The following is a 20,753-nucleotide window of genomic DNA, read 5'->3' as shown; positions in this document are numbered from 1 at the left end:
TCTGCGCGCATCTCATTTGCACCCCTGTCCTTAATTACATCCCGCGGAGGCGCCTGCTTTTTGCCATGCACGCTAAAAATAATGCGCTCAGACAACTAGTGCCAGTTTTACCACGGGTCTTATTACATAGGCCCCCACTGACTATTTATAGCACAACATAGCACTATATCAGCCACAACTCTCTTTCATACAACATACAGTTCACCTGGCATGGCTTTTCTGCCATACAAGGCACTTCTTAACACAGGGTACGCAATAGGTCACAATACAGACTAGAAAGGTAGAAAATATAGAAGATGTATTCACAGGAAAATAAATTTAAGAAAAATGTTGTGTCTGCTTGGCTGCAGGGGTGAGAGGTGTATATGTTGCATGCCCTTACTGTGCTGCATGTTTCACGTTGTGGAGTTCTGAAGGCGGAGGATGGCTCTCGCCTGTTATAACAAAACTGATGATGTGTTCCATAATCCCGGGTGAAGCCAAGCCTAAAAACCTGCGGAAAGGGCTGTCTCTTTGTTTATCCCAAGAAACTCGGGCCGTGATCAGTTTAGTCACCAAAGTCGCAAAATGTCTTTCTGGCAGAAATGTTTCTAAGTCCCAAAGTTAGGTAGAAGGGAAGGCCCAGAAGCCGCTCTCAACTTTCCAGGTTATTTAACGCCCGCCACAAAGCATTCTGGGGTTTGTTCTGTTTATCTCAAAAAAGGAAAAGCAAGGGGTCCACGTCCCAGAATACATTTGGACTGAGACCTAATTAGACAAGACAAGACTATTGCGGCGCAGCGTTTCCTAGCCAGTGGGCTACGGCACGCTGCTGATCCCTTGTGCCACGGAAAGGCCATCGGCACGTGGGCTCTGCTCGCAGCTCCAGGCATCAGCACCAGCAACGACTCTTACATATCCAGGAGCTTCTCCCTGAGCACATTTGTAAACATAGAAACTTGAGGCCGATATTCAAGAGCCTAACAGTTATCCGTCTAAATGAGATACCCAGCTGTATTCGGTCCTCATTAGTCAGAACTCAGCCGGGTGAAAAAGGGGCATTTTGAGGGCGTTGTAGGGAGGGGCTGAGATACTCGGCTCTCCTAGCAGAATATCGGGTGTATCTGGCTCAGAAGCAGGCCTAGCGTTATCCTGCCCTGTGTGGCCGGAGAGCGGGCTACTTAACCGGACATCTTTAATGACATCCAGCTAATAGCGCTGTCAAAAGGGAAAGTATTAAACAAAGAGAGCGGGCCATCCCCTCCCCCCACCAAATATCTTTAAATCTTATCTGATCCCCTCCCCATCCCGGTGTAATCGCAGTGATAACATCTGGCGGCCCCTTCCCCCGACCCTCCCGATTCCCCCCCCCCCCCCCCTTATTACCTCTCATGAGATTGCCGGGAGCACAGGACCCTTTGCCCTGCTCCTGGTGCCTCCAATGCATGGAAACCTTGTCTCTCTCATATGTCCCCTATCTCGCTTTTCCTCTAGGGTGTATGTGTTTAAATCTTTAGATCTATCCCCATATGCTTTACAACAAAGACCACTGACCATTTTGGTAGCCTCCCTCTGGACAGACTCCATCCTGTTTACATCCTTTTGAAGGTCTCCAGAACTGTACACAGTATTCCCAGTGGGGTCTCACCAGGGACCTAGACAGGGGCAGCATCACCTCCCTTTTTCCGCTGACCGTTCCTCTCCCTATGCAGCCAAGCATCTTTCTGACTTTTGCCATTGCCTTATCCATCTGTCTGGCCATCTTGAGATCATCAGGTGTGATCACCCCCAGATCCTGCTTTTTTCTCCTGCCCCTCTTCCTTGGGGTTTTGCAGCCTATGTGCATGACTGCATTTTTTAGCATTAAATCTTAACTCTCAGATCCTAGACCATTCCTCAGGCTTCACTAGATCCCTCCTTATGTTCTCCACACCTTTCTGGCTGTCTTCCCTGTTGAAGTTTTTCATTATCATTGGCAAAGAGACAAACCTTTCCCGATTAATCCTTCCCCAGTGACATTCGTAAAGCCCCGCGTCCCTCACCTTCCTTAGGTACAGCAAGAGCCCCGGAGTGTGGGAATTAACGGCTTGGGTGGCTGGGCCCTGCATTGTGCAGCACACGATATTACACACGGCATCCCTCCCACTTCCCCATGCTGAGTCCTCCCAGGCGGAGGGAGATGGGGAGGGCATGTGCTGAGCACTGGGTGTGACTCACTTTGGAGGAATTCAGGCAGCCAAGGTAACTGAGCGAGCAGCCTGTCCGGGAAAACACTGCACACATTTCTGCCTCCTTCTGTATTTAGAGGGGCATAGTTAGCCGGATGAACGTATCCAGCTAATCTTTGGAGGTATATTCCATAGTGTAGCTGCACTTTATCCGGCTAACTTGAGGACAGCTCTTTGACTCAACCAGACTTGGTCAGATAACTTATCCGGCTAAATCAGCAAATCCCAGTTCCGACCCCAGAACACCCCTAACTTACTGGGTGATACATCAAGCCACGGTAGCGCTCTAATGCGCGTTAAAAAGGCGTACGTCGCGTGCTAGAGCGATATCGTGCAATACGCAAGGTAATTTGTGTGGCCCTGCTCAGGTTTCCTTCCGCTGTTACATCGACCTGCTCTGCATGCACAAATAATGCAAATCCATGCAAAGCAGGTGATTAATAGGCAATTTCATCTTAATATTTTATTGCGGCCGACTGAGAAAGTGGTCAGCTGTGATTAAATAACAACACTTTTTTTTCGAAAATCGATAAACGGGATGTAAGGACCCTAATGTGGGTCCCGCGGCCCCTGCCTTAGATGTAAAGGGCCAGGCAAACGCTAAAAAAAAAAGGGTCTTGGCAAAAATCGAGTGGGGGGGGGGGGGGGGTCAAGGCTGACCTCCGGCTGCACCCGGGGCTGCCACTCGAGGAGGCCCCCGACTCCTGCAAGTAAAAAACAAAAGTTTAATTTTTATGTCCAGCGTCGGGCCGCCCCCCCTCCTCCCCAAAGGTTAAAATAAAATGCATTGGGGTTTCCGAGTGACACCCCCCCCCCCTGGGGTGAACTGCTCCCCCCGGGCACAACCCCTCAGCAAAAGTCAGCGGGGGGGAGCCCCCCAAATGTATGTAAAACCATCACTGGGGGTCAGGGAGCCCTCGCACCCCCTCCTGCACCCCCGCACCTTTAAAATTAGAAGAAAGCTCCACGATGGGGCCCGGGGCGCCCCCTAGCTCCGAGCCCAGTCGGATGCCCATTTGGCGCTGACCTGCCCTTGCCCCTTTCACGTGTCCGGGGCAGGGTCCTTACTGTTGTGGTAGAGGGAGGTCGCCCTGAAACACCGGTGCCTTTTATTTTAAGCCCTGGGAGGGGGAGGGGCAGGGCCGTTGAACGGGAAACATTTCTTTTTTTTTATTTTGAGGAGACGGGTCCTCCTCAGGTGGCAGGTCCGGGTTGATGTGGGGATCACTCTGACCCCCGGCTGAACGTTTTTTTTTTTTTTTTTTGCGGGCTTCTGAAGTGGCCCTTTAAGCTGATGGCGGTCCCTTGAGGTTGGGGGCTGCCATCGCACCTAAAGGGCTGCTAGCCACGTGGGTTTTGCCCCCCCCCCCCCCCCCCCCGGTGTTTGGCTGCAAGACGAAAGAACGCGCGAGAGCCACAATGGTTTTTTTTTGGGGGGGGGGGAGGGGCTCCACTACCCATAGCAACCCCCCCCCCCCCCACACACACACATGATAGTGGGGCCCCTCCTGGTTTAATGCATCCAAGCCTTAAACCTAGGCGGCTACCTTATTAACTGGCTAGAAGTCAGCCGGATAAGTGCCCACGCTTTCACTTAGCTGGATAACTTCTGAGTTATGCGGTTAAATGTTTTTGGATCCGGAGCTCCTTGCGTGTGGGAGCGGGCTGGTCTGTTCACGGCAAGGAACTGAAGGGATGGGACAGAGAGAGAGGACTGGATGTACGGCTTAGGTGATGAGGGGAGTAGAGAAAAATGGAGGAGTCCTCAGGCAGCGAGGAGCAGAGGGAGCAAGGGGGCATCTATGGGCTGAGGTCCCGGGGCAGGCGGGCAGTGTACCCAGCTCGAAAGACAGCGGAGAACGTGAAGGAGAGAGCAACGGGGCCCCGAGGCACTGCAGTGGGGGGGCCAAATAGCGGCCGAAGCCCGAGGAAGCGTCACTGAGAAACCCGCTGACCGTGTGGGACGCCCACAAATGTGAGGTCTTCGTCCAGAGGAAGCGTGCAGACCGCAGGGGGAGGGAGGAACGGACACCGGGGCACACGCGTGTCTTCTCCATGACCGCGCTGCCTGCCCCACGACCTGCCTGTTAATGCAGCGGTGCCTGGGGCTTGAAAAGGTCAGGAAACATTGCTCTAGTCAACCATACCTGCTTCATGTCCTGCCTTTCAGCAGCGTCTTTTGTGTTTTTTTTTACATTTAATAGCGACCAGCATTGTATAATACCGGAAACAAATCTTGTGGTAAGAATATTAAACTTAGAAACACAATGCTAACACATTCCTTCTCTTAAGAAGCACAATTTTATGCTGTCCCAAGTGTTTTATATATAAGAAAGCACAGTATCTCTGGAAAGCAGTATTAGTACCCGGGTACTTTTTGCCAAATTACTGAAAAAAGTGTGGGTACTAGGGAGCTGCAAAAGCTACTGTACCGTACAAAACTCGCTGATCGGTAAAATAATCCTTTCCTTAATGGGATTTTTGTGGTAAAATGGTGCAGCCTGGCTATTTTAAGCAGGTGAAATTTCATCCATGTGGCACCTAGCTTGTAAATACCCTGTTTTGGAAATCAGAAGACATGATATATAAACACACACACACAGGTACTAACCCCTCCTGTCAGATATATAAACACACACACACAGGTACTAACCCCTCCTGTCAGAGTGCCAAACAAGAGGTTTAAAACAGAGAGCGTCACGCTGCACCGTGCACCCTGGCTTATTCCCAGGAACCTGAGTCCAAGGCCGCAGGAGCCCCTGAACAGATCCCGGGTTGTCGGCGGTAGCATCTGCCCTAAATAATTCTGGCAAATCCCGGGAAGAGAAGGCAGCGGTTGCTTTGCCGTCCCTGGGAGCAGGTGCAGTGCCGCAGGATGCCTCCTCCTCCTCCTCCTCCTCCGGTTACTGCCGGTCATTGCTCGGCAGTAACCCCGGCTGGGGAGGCGCCTGCTGTCGGAGGATTGCTCCCATTGGCTGCAGGCTGTTGCTAGGAAAAGGGAGGGAATGGCTAGCGCAGGAGCCCGTGGCTAGCAGCACCGTGCCTGCCTGAGGGAAGCCGTGGGCTTTCTTGCGTTGCTTTCGGTTGCCAAGAGCCCTGCGGTGCCTGTGGAGAGAGAGGGGTAGAGCAGGTGGCACACGGCACACTCAGGCCTGCGGTATTTGTCTGCTCTGGTTACCAGGATCCAAACAGCAAGCGCACATTCGGGTACCGGTAGCAGCAGAGAAAAGATGATTTTTTTTGTCCTCTTCTGTGTCTCTTTTTTTTCCAGTTTGACATTAGTGCAGGAAGGTCAGGGATATCACACCGAGAGATGGTTGAGGGATGAGAGAGATGGGAAGGGCGAGGTGATTGGAGCAAGAAGGAGGGAAGAGGTATGAAAAGTGGGCGAGAGAGACGTGAGAGGGGGGGGGGGGAGGGCTGAGAGGGCGGGCGAGGTAACGCGCCTCTTTTGTATGCGGTGCCTTTCAGAAGCTTCACGCTGGCTACCTCCAGGCACATCTCAATGTGCTTTACCAGATTAATACAAATGAAAGAAACCTGCAGTCACCAATGGGGGGTGTGGCCTGGGGAGCACATTTTTGGTCCCTGGACAGTATGTAGGCCTCCAAAGGGGAGAGGAAAGGATAACGAATGTTATTTCCCGGTTACGGTCTGGTGATACGGTGCACGCACTGTGCACTGTATCACCGAAAGCAATGCAAGAAAGCCCACGGCTTCCCTCAGGCAGGCACGGTGCTGCTAGCCACGGGCTCCTGCACTAGCCAGGTTTACAGCAGCTGCATTTAAGCTCAGGGACTCAGAGTTGCTCCAGACTTTGTGCCTTCTGCCTTGCACTTTTGTAGGAGGTGCTCCCAGCAGCATGTTTAGGTCTGGGAGGGGGAGCAGAATTAACATATATGTAGATTGCATTCTCGGCTCTCTACGTGGTCTTCAAACAGACTGCGCAAACGTGTGCGGGTGGATGTGTGACGGGTTTCAGAGTGAAAGCCCGCACGTTGTCACAGATATGAGCCCTTGGGCTGTGACGTGGTTGTTGCGGCCTAGTGGGCGAACGCACTAAGCCCATGCCAACAGCTGGCAGACACACCCTCACTGGAGCAGGAGCTTCACCTATGCCAGCCCCATTCCCCGCAGGTTGAACCCTTAGGTTCTGGGGGCCGGCAGGGCTCTAACGACTGTCGCTTAAGGAGCGGTCAGAAAGAGTCCAGGTATAGGCAATGGGCAGGGCTGGCAGCGAGAAGACAGGATCTAGGTACAAACCAAGGTCGGGGCATGCAGCCTGTAAGGAGGAGTCAGTGTCCGTAGCAAAGGCCAATATCAGGTGGCAGGCAAGAGAATGATTAGGGTCCATAGCAGAGGTCGGTACCAGGTGACAGGCAAGGACAGGCAAAACAAGGAAGCAAGGATGGACACAAGACCAAGACAAGACAGGACAGTAGGGCAAGGGAAGAGAGAGATGGACAAGGCAGGAGTAAGGCTTAGGAGGCACAATGGGGAACGAGGCAAAGCAGGAGCATGGCAAGGAAACACAGCAGGACACCAAGGCAAGCAAGACAACGGGGCATGAAGGGGTAGCAACACGCACCGCAGATTAGGCAAGAGGACCTGTTGTTGAGGCAAGGGCCTGGAGTGCGGCTGGGGCTTAAATTCCCAGCTACGCCGAGGTCATCAGAGGGGGCCTCTGAAGTCCTTTCCCACCACGGGGCCCTGATAAGTGGGGGGAAATGCGTGCGCACTCACCAAGGAGAAGGCAGGGCATGATTGTTGGTGAGGGGATCCCAGTGGCGCCTTCAGAGCCCAGCGGTGCCGAGGGCCAGTGAGGCTGGTCGCAAGCCTCCTGCACCTGGCCAAAACGTTACAAACGTACTTTGCAAAGCCTGTGAACAAAGAGTACCCGTGGACTTTGTGCCAACGTGGACAGTCGAAGAACTGTCCTCTTAACAGATGGATCTTCCTTGCCACAGAGCTCCTTTACATTTTCCCAGTTGGCCCTAATGGGCTCTTCTCGTTTTCCTGGGCCTTGCGGCACAGTGCAGCTGGTAGCTCACCATTTCTTCAGAGTTAGCCTAGGTTTCTGAGCTCGTTGCTTTGTTTTCTAAGATGCCTTTCTTCCGATGAAATGCTGTTAGCAAAGTCTTGTTTAGGATTTTGGGGGACTCGTGTGTGTGTGGAAGGGGAAGTAGCTCAGGTCTTCCTCAGTTCCATTCCCAGCCCTGGTTCTCACTCTGGGGCCGATGAAATAAAAGGTGAGTAAAAGATGTGCACTAAATGAGTTAACTCCTGATAGAGTAAGCTAATGGTGTGCAAATACACTGAGTGTTAACAAAGGCATGCACACAAGAAAGATGTGCATGCAGCCGTATTACATTGGGCTGAGTAGGATTTGTCGCGTGCAGCTAAAAAAGCCTGGCACTGAAGACTGGAAGAGCCAGGGAGGCGAGTTAGTGGATGGGTGGGGGGGGGGTTGTTGGGTTAGTGGGTGAGGGAGATGGGTGGTTAGGAGGGAGGCTTGGTAGGTGAGTGGCGGTTTTAGTGGCTAGGTGTGTGGGTCCCGGGGCAGAGGATCTCAACTCGGGGGTTTCCAGGGCAGCGTTCCTCTGGCTTGGGGGTCCTGGACTCAGGTACCCAGTTGCTTATGTTTTTTTTAAGTCTTGGACTCCTGGGTGAGAGATCTAATAAAAGTGAGCTCACCTTTCTGGATCTAGTGTTAGTCTCTTCTAGGGTGCTGTGTCAGTGTAGTCCTGGACCTGGGGGTTCTAGGTATGGTGGTGGTCCGTCCTCAGGAACCTCGCCAGCACAGCACCACAGATTGATAGTGGCCAACAGAAATGTGAGTTAACTTTACTTCGCCTCTGACCCAGAAGTTAAATTTCCAGCATTAAAAAAACATACCTCCATGCACTAGGGAGTAATAACTGCCTAATGCCTTCATTAACATGGGATTTACATAGAGGTGCACTAATTTGTGTGCACATTTTTACTTGCTTTTGTGCATCAAAATCCTTATTAAACCATAGGTTTACACGCACAAAAGAAATGCCCACAAACGTGAGTAAAAATGTGCACTCAGCCTAGCGTACCTTCCTACATCGGCCCTGCTGCATCTGGCCTTGTGCAGTCTCTCGATCCCCTCTTGTGGTGTTTACCGGCCAGGGTGCCGCGAGAAGAGCCGGATATGAAACGTTGAGGCGCCGGCAGTCTCTTCATTGTTTCTTTTCTTCCTTGCCTTCAGGATTTCCTCCTGCCAGCAGAGGGTCGGAGAGCTGCATTTATCTCCTGCTGCTGCTGCCTCCCTCTCTGCTAGCTCTCTCGTGCCGGACACGCTGACCTCTTTGTGCTGTTACCATTGCAGGGGTTCCAGGGGCGGGGAGAAAGAGAAGCAACAGCTGAATGTTCCAGGGGCATGGGGGGGGGGGGGGGGGGAGGGGAGGGAAAGATGAATATGCCATAAGATGTTGGGGGTCAGGGAAGGGAAGGTGATGCTATACCAGGGCGGGAGAGGGAAGGGAAGGTGGTGGTGATTTTCAGAAGATTTGACAAAGTTCGTCATGAGAGGCTTCTAGGAAAAATAAAAAGTCATGGGATAGGTGGCGATGTCCTTTCGTGGATTACAAACTGGCTAAAAGACAGGAAACAGAGAGTAGGATTAAATGGGCAATTTTCTCAGTGGAAGGGAGTGGACAGTGGAGTGCCTCAGGGATCTGTACTGGGACCCTTACTTTTCAATATATTTATAAATGATCTGGAAAGAAATACGACAAGTGAGATAATCAAATTTGCAGATGATACAAAATTGTTCAGCGTAGTTAAATCACAAGCAGATTGTGATAAATTGCAGGAAGACCTTGTGAGACTGGAAAATTGGGCATCGAAATGGCAGACGAAATTTAATGTGGATAAGTGCAAGGTGATGCATATAGGGAAAAATAACCCATGCTATAATTACACAATGTTAGGTTCCTTATTAGGTGCTACCACCCAAGAAAGAGATCTAGGCGTCACTGTGGATAACACATTGAAATCGTCGATTCAGTGTGCTACGGCAGTCAAAAAAGCAAACAGAATGTTGGGAATTATTAGAAAGGGAATGGTGAATAAAACGGAAAATGTCATAATGCCTCTGTATCGCTCCATGGTGAGACCGCACCTTGAATACTGTGTACAATTCTGGTCGCCGCATCTCAAAAAAGATATAGTTGCGATGGAGAAGCTACAGAGAAGGGCACCCAAAATGAAAAGGGGAATGGAACAGCTCCTCTATGAGGAAAGACTAAAGAGGTTAGGACTGTTCAGCTTGGAGAAGAGACGGCTGAGGGGGGATATGATAGAGGTGTTTAAAATCATGAGAGGTCTAGAATGGGTAGATGTGAATCGGTTATTTACTCTTTCGGATAATAGAAGGACTAGGGGGCACTCCATGAAGTTAGCATGGGGCACATTTAAAACTAATCGGAGAAAGTTCTTTTTCACTCAATGCACAATTAAACTCTGGAATTTGTTGCCAGAGGATGTGGTTAGTGCAGTTAGTATAGCTGTGTTTAAAAAAGGATTGGATAAGTTCTTGGAGGAGAAGTCCATTACCTGCTATTAATTAAGTTGACTTAGAAATTAGCCACTGCTATTACTAGCAACGGTCACATGGAATAGACTTAGTTTTTGGGTACTTGCCAGGTTCTTATGGCCTGGATTAGCCTCTGTTGGAAACAGGATGCTGAGCCTGATGGACTCTTGGTCTGACCCAGTATGTCAGCTTCTTACGTTCTTATGATGTCAGGGAAGATTAAGATGACGATAGTACCAGATGGGTGGAGGGAGAAGGAAAGGAAGAAGGAGATGATGCCAGGGGTGAGGGGAAGATGATAATGATGCTAGAAGGGTGGTGGGAGAGGAAGAAGGGAAGCGAAAGGGATGGTGCCAAGGGAAGGAAAAGAAGGTGATGATGCCAGGGCAGTGGGGAAGAGGGAAGGGAGGATAAGATGATGATGATGCCAGAGGGTTGAAGGAAGAGGGAAGGGAAGAGAAGTTGATGGTGCCAGGGTTGGGGGGGGGGGGGGAGGAAAGGTGATGATGGTGAAGGTGATGGTGTGTCACTATGAAGTGAACCCTGTGCCGGGTGCCACGACACAAGAAAGCGTGGGAATCCCGGCCCTAGTGCTTGTTTTTATGCCACTGTAGGAGGGTAAGAATAATGTTCTACCGTGTCCGTCTTGCCTTTAGAAATTTTCATTGACCCCAATGCCAGAAGTGTGCCCCAGAAGTGGCTGCGTGCATATTTCTAACATACATAAACATGTCAAGATTGTGTTTGGATGAAAAATTCTTTATAAATTGGAATTGTTACTTTCATTATTTCCTCTGTGCACATAGATGATGTGCGGAGCTTGCTGCCACAGAAAAATATCTCATTTGCTGATGTGATGATTATAACGCGTTAAACACGTGCTCGACTAATTCTTCTTGGGAAATCTTGAGAATTGCAGGATAATTAGCCATCTGCTCTGACATAATTTGTATACATCTCATCTTGTGTTTGCATATACAGCTTCCCACCTCTTTGAAACAACATTACAAGACAGCTGACCTACAGTGGCTGTGTTGGAAGGAGCATGAATGTATAGCAGTGGTTATGTTTATGTTTATTAAGAATTTATATACCACCTGATGGTCAAGGTACTAGGCGATATGCAGCGGGCATACATAATAATAATACATAAAACAATAAAATGTATATAAAAACAACAACCACAGAGGGACAATTTTTTCTATTCACCGCACTGTTAATGGACGTAAAGTCTAACATTAGACCATCATAATAGGCATCATAGTAAGGTATGATGATACCATTTGATACTCAGCCTTATATTTAATCATCGGTCCAAACACCAAAAATTTTTTTAGTCTTTTTATACGTGGTCAGAACGAGTTATATAACTTTTTAAAATAAACTTATCTGTGTATCGTGATTACGGAACTTCTTCTTATCTTGTGAATCTTAAATCCAACTCGCCAGCTCAGATGCCCGAAATGTTATTAGCGATATGTTCAATCATCATATCGCTAAACGTGCCCGACATCGCACAATGTTTCGGACTAGTGTTCAGTCCTTCTTCAAGGGCTAAAATCTACGTCACAAAAAACAAAAATTAGACACTGCAATCATACGAGAGTTGATACTATCTATATCTTCTTGTACTCACTATTCAGATAGCATGGCAGCTCACGGCGTTTTTCTTTGCTTTCTTTTCCGGTAACCTAACACCGCCCAACTTTAAAGATCCCGCGGAAATGACGTCAAAATCTACGTCACATCATACTTACAACGAATGCCATTCAATCATGTTATTTAACCCAACTGGCATTACTGTGTTCATTTTAAAAATCCATTGTTGTTCTCTAAGATTTAAATGATAATTTGGATCTCCCCCGCGTGGACTCACGGGCACAACATCCAGAATTCTCCATCTTAGCTGTTGAAAAGAATGTCCTTTATCCATGCAGTGAAGAACCATAGGGGCTGCCACTTTTTCTGTGGAAATGCAGCTTTTGTGTTCAATTAACCGCGTTCTTATTTGGCGTTTTGTGCGTCCAATGTAATACAAATCACAGGGACAAATAATCAAATATATTACATTGGTAGATAGACAATTCGTAAATTGCCATGATTTGTGTGTGATACCCGCTTTATCAAGCCAAGTTGTTCCTTCTATTGTTTGGACACACATAGAGCAATGATTGCATTGCCAATGACCCTGAGGCCCCGACATGTCATCCTGTGATGGTGATGTTAAAAAAGAATGTACAATGTTGTCAGCTATGTTCTTACCCCGCTTGTAAGCTATTATTGGTGGTTCTGCCAATGATTCATGGAGATTTAACACAGGCCAATGTTTGCGAATCACCATAGCAATTTTGCCTGCTTTGTCGGAATATGGTAAGGTACAAACTAGGTGTTCTTCATTGGTTGATGGTGTCTTTTCTAACAGAAGCCATTGACGTTCAGCATTGAAGGCACGTTTATATGCCAATTTAATGCATTTGGGAGGATATCCTCGGACAAGTAATCTCTTTTTAAGATCCACAGCTTGTACTTGGAATTCCACCTTTGAGTCACATAGTCTGCGCAACCGCAGAAACTGGCCTACTGGTAAGTTCCTTCGAAGATGATAAGGATGATAACTAGAAAAATGCAACAGTGTATTACTGTCACAAGATTTTCTATACAATGACGTCGACAAGCTTCCTCCTTGTTTACTGATAAGAATATCCAAAAAATTAATTACAGTATCATGATATGTGATGGTGAATTGAAGAAATCGATCTAATGTGTTTAACCAAATAAAAAATGATTGTAAACTTTCGGCATCTGAGTGCCACACACAAAAGATGTCATCTATATAGCGAGTCCAATTGGACACTGACTGGAACTCTACCGCAGGATACAGCAATGATTCTTCAAAGTTTTTACATATAAATTAGCCAAACTAGGCGCCATGGTGGCTCCCATGGCTGTTCCGCTAATTTGTTTGTACCAGATAGATTGAAAAATGAAGAAATTTTCACAAAGTGCAAGTTTGGCTATATTTAACACAAACTCTGTGGGGATCCGCTGTGGCCGTGGACGATTGTCTAATTCCTTCCTTAGAATTTCCAAAGTTGCTGATTGGGGAATGGAAGTATAAAGAGCTTTTATATCTAAAGTTACTAATATTGCAGCTTCCACATTTTGAATGTTTTGTAATAAAGACAACATGTGTTTGGTATCTTTACAATATGACAATGCCGTACTGACCATCGGGTTTATCACTGCATCTACCATAGTTGACAGAGGTTCTAGCAAAGACCCTATGGTAGTTACTATAGGCCGGCCCGGAGGATTTATTGCGTCTTTATGTATTTTAGGCACCATATAAATGGTGGGGGACACTGGATGTGTGACCTGCAAAAACCTTCCCTCTCTCGATGTTAGGAAACCTGTTGCAAGTGCCTCATCAATAATGATTTTAATTTGACTTTGAAGGTGTTCAGTTGGATCATGTGTCAATGTTTCGTAACTCATGGGGTCATGGACATGAGATTCAACCATTTCAACATACTTATGGCGATCCATCACCACTATAGACCCTCCCTTGTCGGCTTTTTTGATAATCACCCTGTTCTCCTGTTTTAACGTTTGCAACGCCCTCCACTCATCTTTACTTAAATTGAACTGTGGTATAGTTCTACTTTGTTCAATGGATATGAGATCTCTAAGAACTAATTCCATATAAGTTTTTACAATTGGATCTATGGGACCAGGTGGTAACCAACTTGACTTCGGGTGAACTATTGAACTATCCATATTCTTTGGAAATTTTGAAAAAAATACCACTAACTGTAATTTTCTAAAAAATTTGTATAGATACCGTCGACACTGAAAAGCATCATATGGACTATATGGCACAAAAGACAGTCCCTTATTCAATACCTGCATTTGAGTGGATGTCAATTGAACGGCTGATAAATTTATGACATTTGGTTCCGTCCTTGTGATCTCGTCCACGGTCGTGTTGATTGAATGTCTGGTGCTGATGGTTGTCTGGCCGTACGAAAAAAACGTCTGTTTGACGATCTATTCGTGCGGTAGTTGCCCCGACCTCTCTGATAACCTGGTTGTTGATCCACAACGTTGCCTGCTTGCGCCGAATTCTCATCAGATTCTGACGAGGATGTATCCTCGGATGACCCTGCAAAGGCGACTTTTCTTGGTAATTTATTCTTCTTGCGTTGCCAAGGATAGATCTGTCCAGATGCATAATCCTTCTCATCACGCTTGAGCTTGGTGATCTTGCTTAATTTCAATTCTTGCCGAAATTTTTCTATCGACTGATTAAATTCAGCTAGGTGTTGATCATATATTTCTAATGTTTCTTTCGACTGCAAACTCAATTGTAAGTCTTCACATTCAGTGTTGACTGTGCCCGCTATCTTGTTGGTTGTCTCCACTAATAATAACATAATGTCTAATGAGCACTTATTTAGGATTTGAATCCATCGATGTACAAAGTCCAGATCGTCTGCATATATCGAAGGCTCTAAATTAATTCGGAGCCCTCTCGGGATCATCTCACTTTTAACATACTGAAGTAAAGTTGCTGAATGGAGGTCCAAGCGTATATGGCGTTTTTTAATGTCCAATAAACTCTCCCATGTTTTAATATCAATATCGATGTCATCTTCGTCTAACAATAAATGGCCTTGCAAAGCTTGAGTTACCTGCTGCTCGGAGTAACTGTAGATATTTGACCACATTTTGTCAAGTGAACTGAGTACAATATGTCTAATCACTAATAAACTACTCAGTGCAACTTGTCGATCACCAATTGAAAAACCAGTCCCAATTTACAAATCATCAATCACAGAGGGACAATTTTTTCTATTCACCGCACTGTTAATGGACGTAAAGTCTAACATTAGACCATCATAATAGGCATAATAGGTGATGGATCGCCATAAGTATGTTGAAGTGGTGATGGATCGCCATAAGTATGTTGAAGTGGTGATGGATCGCCATAAGTATGTTGAAGTGGTGATGGATCGCCATAAGTATGTTGAAGTGGTGATGGATCGCCATAAGTATGTTGAAGTGGTGATGGATCGCCATAAGTATGTTGAAGTGGTGATGGATCGCCATAAGTATGTTGAAGTGGTGATGGATCGCCATAAGTATGTTGAAGTGGTGATGGATCGCCATAAGTATGTTGAAGTGGTGATGGATCGCCATAAGTATGTTGAAGTGGTGATGGATCGCCATAAGTATGTTGAAATGGTTGAATCTCATGTCCATGACCCCATGAGTTACGAAACATTGACACATGATCCAACTGAACACCTTCAAAGTCAAATTAAAATCATTATTGATGAGGCACTTGCAACAGGTTTCCTAACATCGAGAGAGGGAAGGTTTTTGCAGGTCACACATCCAGTGTCCCCCACCATTTATATGGTGCCTAAAATACATAAAGACGCAATAAATCCTCCGGGCCGGCCTATAGTAACTACCATAGGGTCTTTGCTAGAACCTCTGTCAACTATGGTAGATGCAGTGATAAACCCGATGGTCAGTACGGCATTGTCATATTGTAAAGATACCAAACACATGTTGTCTTTATTACAAAACATTCAAAATGTGGAAGCTGCAATATTAGTAACTTTAGATATAAAAGCTCTTTATACTTCCATTCCCCAATCAGCAACTTTGGAAATTCTAAGGAAGGAATTAGACAATCGTCCACGGCCACAGCGGATCCCCACAGAGTTTGTGTTAAATATAGCCAAACTTGCACTTTGTGAAAATTTCTTCATTTTTCAATCTATCTGGTACAAACAAATTAGCGGAACAGCCATGGGAGCCACCATGGCGCCTAGTTTGGCTAATTTATATGTAAAAAACTTTGAAGAATCATTGCTGTATCCTGCGGTAGAGTTCCAGTCAGTGTCCAATTGGACTCGCTATATAGATGACATCTTTTGTGTGTGGCACTCAGATGCCGAAAGTTTACAATCATTTTTTATTTGGTTAAACACATTAGATCGATTTCTTCAATTCACCATCACATATCATGATACTGTAATTAATTTTTTGGATATTCTTATCAGTAAACAAGGAGGAAGCTTGTCGACGTCATTGTATAGAAAATCTTGTGACAGTAATACACTGTTGCATTTTTCTAGTTATCATCCTTATCATCTTCGAAGGAACTTACCAGTAGGCCAGTTTCTGCGGTTGCGCAGACTATGTGACTCAAAGGTGGAATTCCAAGTACAAGCTGTGGATCTTAAAAAGAGATTACTTGTCCGAGGATATCCTCCCAAATGCATTAAATTGGCATATAAACGTGCCTTCAATGCTGAACGTCAATGGCTTCTGTTAGAAAAGACACCATCAACCAATGAAGAACACCTAGTTTGTACCTTACCATATTCCGACAAAGCAGGCAAAATTGCTATGGTGATTCGCAAACATTGGCCTGTGTTAAATCTCCATGAATCATTGGCAGAACCACCAATAATAGCTTACAAGCGGGGTAAGAACATAGCTGACAACATTGTACATTCTTTTTTAACATCACCATCACAGGATGACATGTCGGGGCCTCAGGGTCATTGGCAATGCAATCATTGCTCTATGTGTGTCCAAACAATAGAAGGAACAACTTGGCTTGATAAAGCGGGTATCACACACAAATCATGGCAATTTACGAATTGTCTATCTACCAATGTAATATATTTGATTATTTGTCCCTGTGATTTGTATTACATTGGACGCACAAAACGCCAAATAAGAACGCGGTTAATTGAACACAAAAGCTGCATTTCCACAGAAAAAGTGGCAGCCCCTATGGTTCTTCACTGCATGGATAAAGGACATTCTTTTTCAACAGCTAAGATGGAGAATTCTGGATGTTGTGCCCGTGAGTCCACGCGGGGGAGATCCAAATTATCATTTAAATCTTAGAGAACAACAATGGATTTTTAAAATGAACACAGTAATGCCAGTTGGGTTAAATAACATGATTGAATGGCATTCGTTGTAAGTATGATGTGACGTAGATTTTGACGTCATTTCCGCGGGATCTTTAAAGTTGGGCGGTGTTAGGTTACCGGAAAAGAAAGCAAAGAAAAACGCCGTGAGCTGCCATGCTATCTGAATAGTGAGTACAAGAAGATATAGATAGTATCAACTCTCGTATGATTGCAGTGTCTAATTTTTGTTTTTTGTGACGTAGATTTTAGCCCTTGAAGAAGGACTGAACACTAGTCCGAAACATTGTGCGATGTCGGGCACGTTTAGCGATATGATGATTGAACATATCGCTAATAACATTTCGGGCATCTGAGCTGGCGAGTTGGATTTAAGATTCACAAGATAAGAAGAAGTTCCGTAATCACGATACACAGATAAGTTTATTTTAAAAAGTTATATAACTCGTTCTGACCACGTATAAAAAGACTAAAAAAAAATTTTTTGGTGTTTGGACCGATGATTAAATATAAGGCTGAGTATCAAATGGTATCATCATACCTTACTATGATGCCTATTATGATGGTCTAATGTTAGACTTTACGTCCATTAACAGTGCGGTGAATAGAAAAAATTGTCCCTCTGTGATTGATGATTTGTAAATTGGGACTGGTTTTTCAATTGGTGATCGACAAGTTGCACTGAGTAGTTTATTAGTGTATAAAAACAACAAAACATGATAAAACAAATATACAAATAAAATCTGAAACGATGTAGGTAAACATCAGATAAAATTTACAACATAACTAAAAAGTTAGTAAACTAAATCTGCTTTTCAGTGGTATAGGTCTGTCTGTACGCCAGTTTAAAAAAATAAGTCTTTAGTAAAGATTTGAACTGTTTAGGTTAGAAAGCTCTGAGCAATTTTGGTTGCTCTGCAAGCTGTGATACCTTTTTAAATCTAACATAGTAACAAAGTCAGTGACAGTACAGAAAGAACCAAATGGTCCATCCAGTCTGCTTGAGGTAGTAACTGCCTCTCCGTGCAGGTCACCCCCATGCAGAAATATTGCAACTAAAGTTAACAGAGATCACCCCATTTTTTTATTACCGTCCTCTAGTCACTAGGGATCCTCTGTGTTTATCCTACACCCTTTTGAATTCCATTACTGTTCTTGTCTTAATCATCTCTTCTGGGAGGGCATTCCGTCCATCCACCACCCTTTCCATGAAGAAATATTTCCTGACGTTCCTGGGTCTACCCCCTTAGAGTTTCACATTATGACCCCTAGAATAACCCAAAGAGGTTGCAGTCCATGAGCTTTCGAGATCTCACAGGACCCCCTTCTCCAGATGTTACTGCTTAAACTCTCTGCACAAATAAAAGTTAAAATATTTTGAATAGAAATGCACTTCGGAAAGGTCCTGATAATAGTGATAGCCTCCGTCTCCCTCTAAAACAGATGTGTCAATGCGGGAAACCACAAGTGCACTGATGTGGTGGGTTCTGATTTGGATTCCCTCTGTGATGAGCCCAGATGTTGCTTAACGATACAAACTCTGAATGACCATGGTGCTGTTCCGCATGTAGGAGAATTTTGTGTAAAATACAATAACGAATTACTTCAGGTTTGTGACTCTTCAGCATCTAGGTTTTCCTTTAAAATGAGGGATGGCCTGCAAATTAATGAAAAAGATAACTTTCTCTATCTTTCATCTGTTTAAAAAAAACAACCCAAAGACGTTTCCTGGGATTTTATCTGGCAAAATCCAGATTGGAGTGTTAGAGATAAAGCTGAACAAGAGATGTGGATGGGTAGGCTGGCTGAGCGGAACGGTCTTTATCTGTCGTCATGTTCTGTGTTTCTATGAGATTTATTTGCAGGTTGCTTCATATAGCAGTTTGTACTGCTTTGGCTGTGATTTTTTTTTTCCTGGCATCTGGAAGCATTACAAGCCAATGTCTGAACCACCCTCATCTGTGAAGCCTTCAGGTGCTGGCAATAGAGCGAGCAAGCTTTCTGAAATGGCCTATTTTTCCGGTGGTATTTAGAGGGATATTTTGAGGCATGTCTTAATGCCCCAGGGAATGAACTGGACTTGGTTCACTGCAAGTTCAAGACAATTGACCGTATGAAATTAAGCTCCTTACTACTGGAATCTTCTTCTAGGTACAAAGATTGTCCAGAATGTTGATGAACATGGTCTTCAACCGACTTTGGTCTCTTATGGCATTAAACGTTTCTTTTGATTTAATACTCGTCTCCTTATTAATGTTAGATATAAAGGTAAATCTTGGTCTCCCTCTTCTTTTCTTTCCTGCCATTTTATTGGTTAGGTTGAGATGTTCACGATCTTGCTTTCTCAAAACATGTCCTAAGAAATGTAGTTGCCTTTTAGTGATGGCATTTAGTCCTTGCTCTGTGAAGAACACCCTCATTTGGTATGTGTTCTAGCCATGATATTTTCAGCATTCTGCATTACAGGGATCTACAGTGTAGTTAATTAGATACTTGTCTGTTTAACTTTGCCTGGCTTTAAATGTAGAGGGGGGGGGGGGCAAATCCAACAAACACCGAAGTAGTCCTTGCACTCTCAATTATGAGCATCAATACAAGTGCAAGAATGAAGTGAGTTCTTTTAAATGTAGAGGCACAGGATGACTTATACACCGGGAAGGCAGAAAGCTGTGCCTAACGGCTGGCAGAGTGATGCCGCAGGGGCTGGGTGTTGGATTTGGTGGAGCCTGTCAGCTTTGCGTTGTGGCGCTGGTTCGCATTTCCAGATATTCAGTGAATACAGCCCCTCTTTGCATCTCCTCAAGGCAATGTAAAGTGGAAAGCAGTGGAGGCCAGGAAGACCTGCCTGGGTTGTATGCTGTGTTTATTCACTGTGAGGCTGATATTTAGCCAGCCATGTGGGGATGAAGTTAACGGGACTGCCTCGTTCGAGTAACTTTATCCTGATATTCAGCCCAAACAAGTCCATGTCCCAGGAATCCCGCCAGCGCCATCTCTGTTTTGTCCAGCTAAAATTTGAGTGGGTTATGATTTGCTGGGCTATGTCAGCAGCATGGAAATTTCAAGCTGCAAAGTTTGTCCAGCTAAGTCCCAAAGTTAGCTAGTCCCAACCTTTGAGTATCAAGCCCTCTGTGGGTGGCAATTGATGAAACTCTTAGGCAGCAGGTTTAACACAAATGGTAAGAAGTCACAGCCACAAAACATTGTAGAAGCAAATAGTATAACTTAGACACATTTATGAATGATTAAACACAGGCTATTTACATACAGGTCGATACAGTAAAGTGTGCTCCGTCGGAGCGCACTGTCACCCTGCTCTGGACGCGTGTTTTCCCTTACCCCTTATTCAGTAAGGGGAGGAAAACACGCGGCCTACCCACGGCACCTAATAGCGCCCTCAACATGCAAATGCATGTTGATGGCCCTATTAGGTATGCCCGAGCGATCCAGTAAGTAAAATGTGCAGCCAAGCCGCACATTTTACTCTAAGAAATTAGCGCCGCCCAAAGGTCGGCGCTAATTTCTTCCGGCGCCAGGGAAGTGCACAGAAAAGCAGTAAAAACTGCTTTTCTGTGCACCCTCCGACTTAATATCATAGCGATATTAAGTCGGAGGTCCCCAAAAGTAAAAAAAAGTAAAAAAAAAAAAAAAAAAAAAATTTTGAATTCGGCCCGCGGCTTTCGGGCCGAAAACCGGACGCTCAATTTTGCCGGCGTCCGGTTTCCGAGCCCGTGGCTGTCAGCGGGCTCGAGAACCGACGCCGGCAAAATTGAGCGTCGGCTGTCAAACCCGCTGACAGCCGCCGCTCCAGGCCAAAAGGAGGCGCTAGGGACATGCTAGTGTCCCTAGCGCCTCCTTTTCCTCGTTTGCACCGCGTCAGCTCATTTGAATACTGAATCGCTCGCACCGGCCAAGGGCCGGTGCGTGCGCCGGGAGAGCGGGCGTTCGTCCGCTCTCCCACGGACTTTACTGTATCGGGCTGATAATCAGGGACGTTGCCCTGGGGTTGATGGGTCCTTAAAG

General features: G+C 45.8%; 1 protein-coding gene across 1 annotated transcript in view; it reads left to right on the top strand.

Moving 5' to 3' along the window:
- ABCG1 (ATP binding cassette subfamily G member 1) overlaps positions 1-20,753 on the top strand; it is an 89,108-nt gene that overhangs the window by 21,390 nt on the left and 46,965 nt on the right. The gene's annotated exons all lie outside the window — the stretch shown is intronic.

This window comes from Rhinatrema bivittatum, chromosome 15 (genome assembly GCF_901001135.1).
Source record: "Rhinatrema bivittatum chromosome 15, aRhiBiv1.1, whole genome shotgun sequence".
Classification (NCBI taxonomy): Eukaryota; Metazoa; Chordata; class Amphibia; order Gymnophiona; family Rhinatrematidae; genus Rhinatrema; species Rhinatrema bivittatum.
Note: the sequence above shows the minus strand (reverse complement) of the source record. Positions and strands in the feature narration are given on the sequence as shown.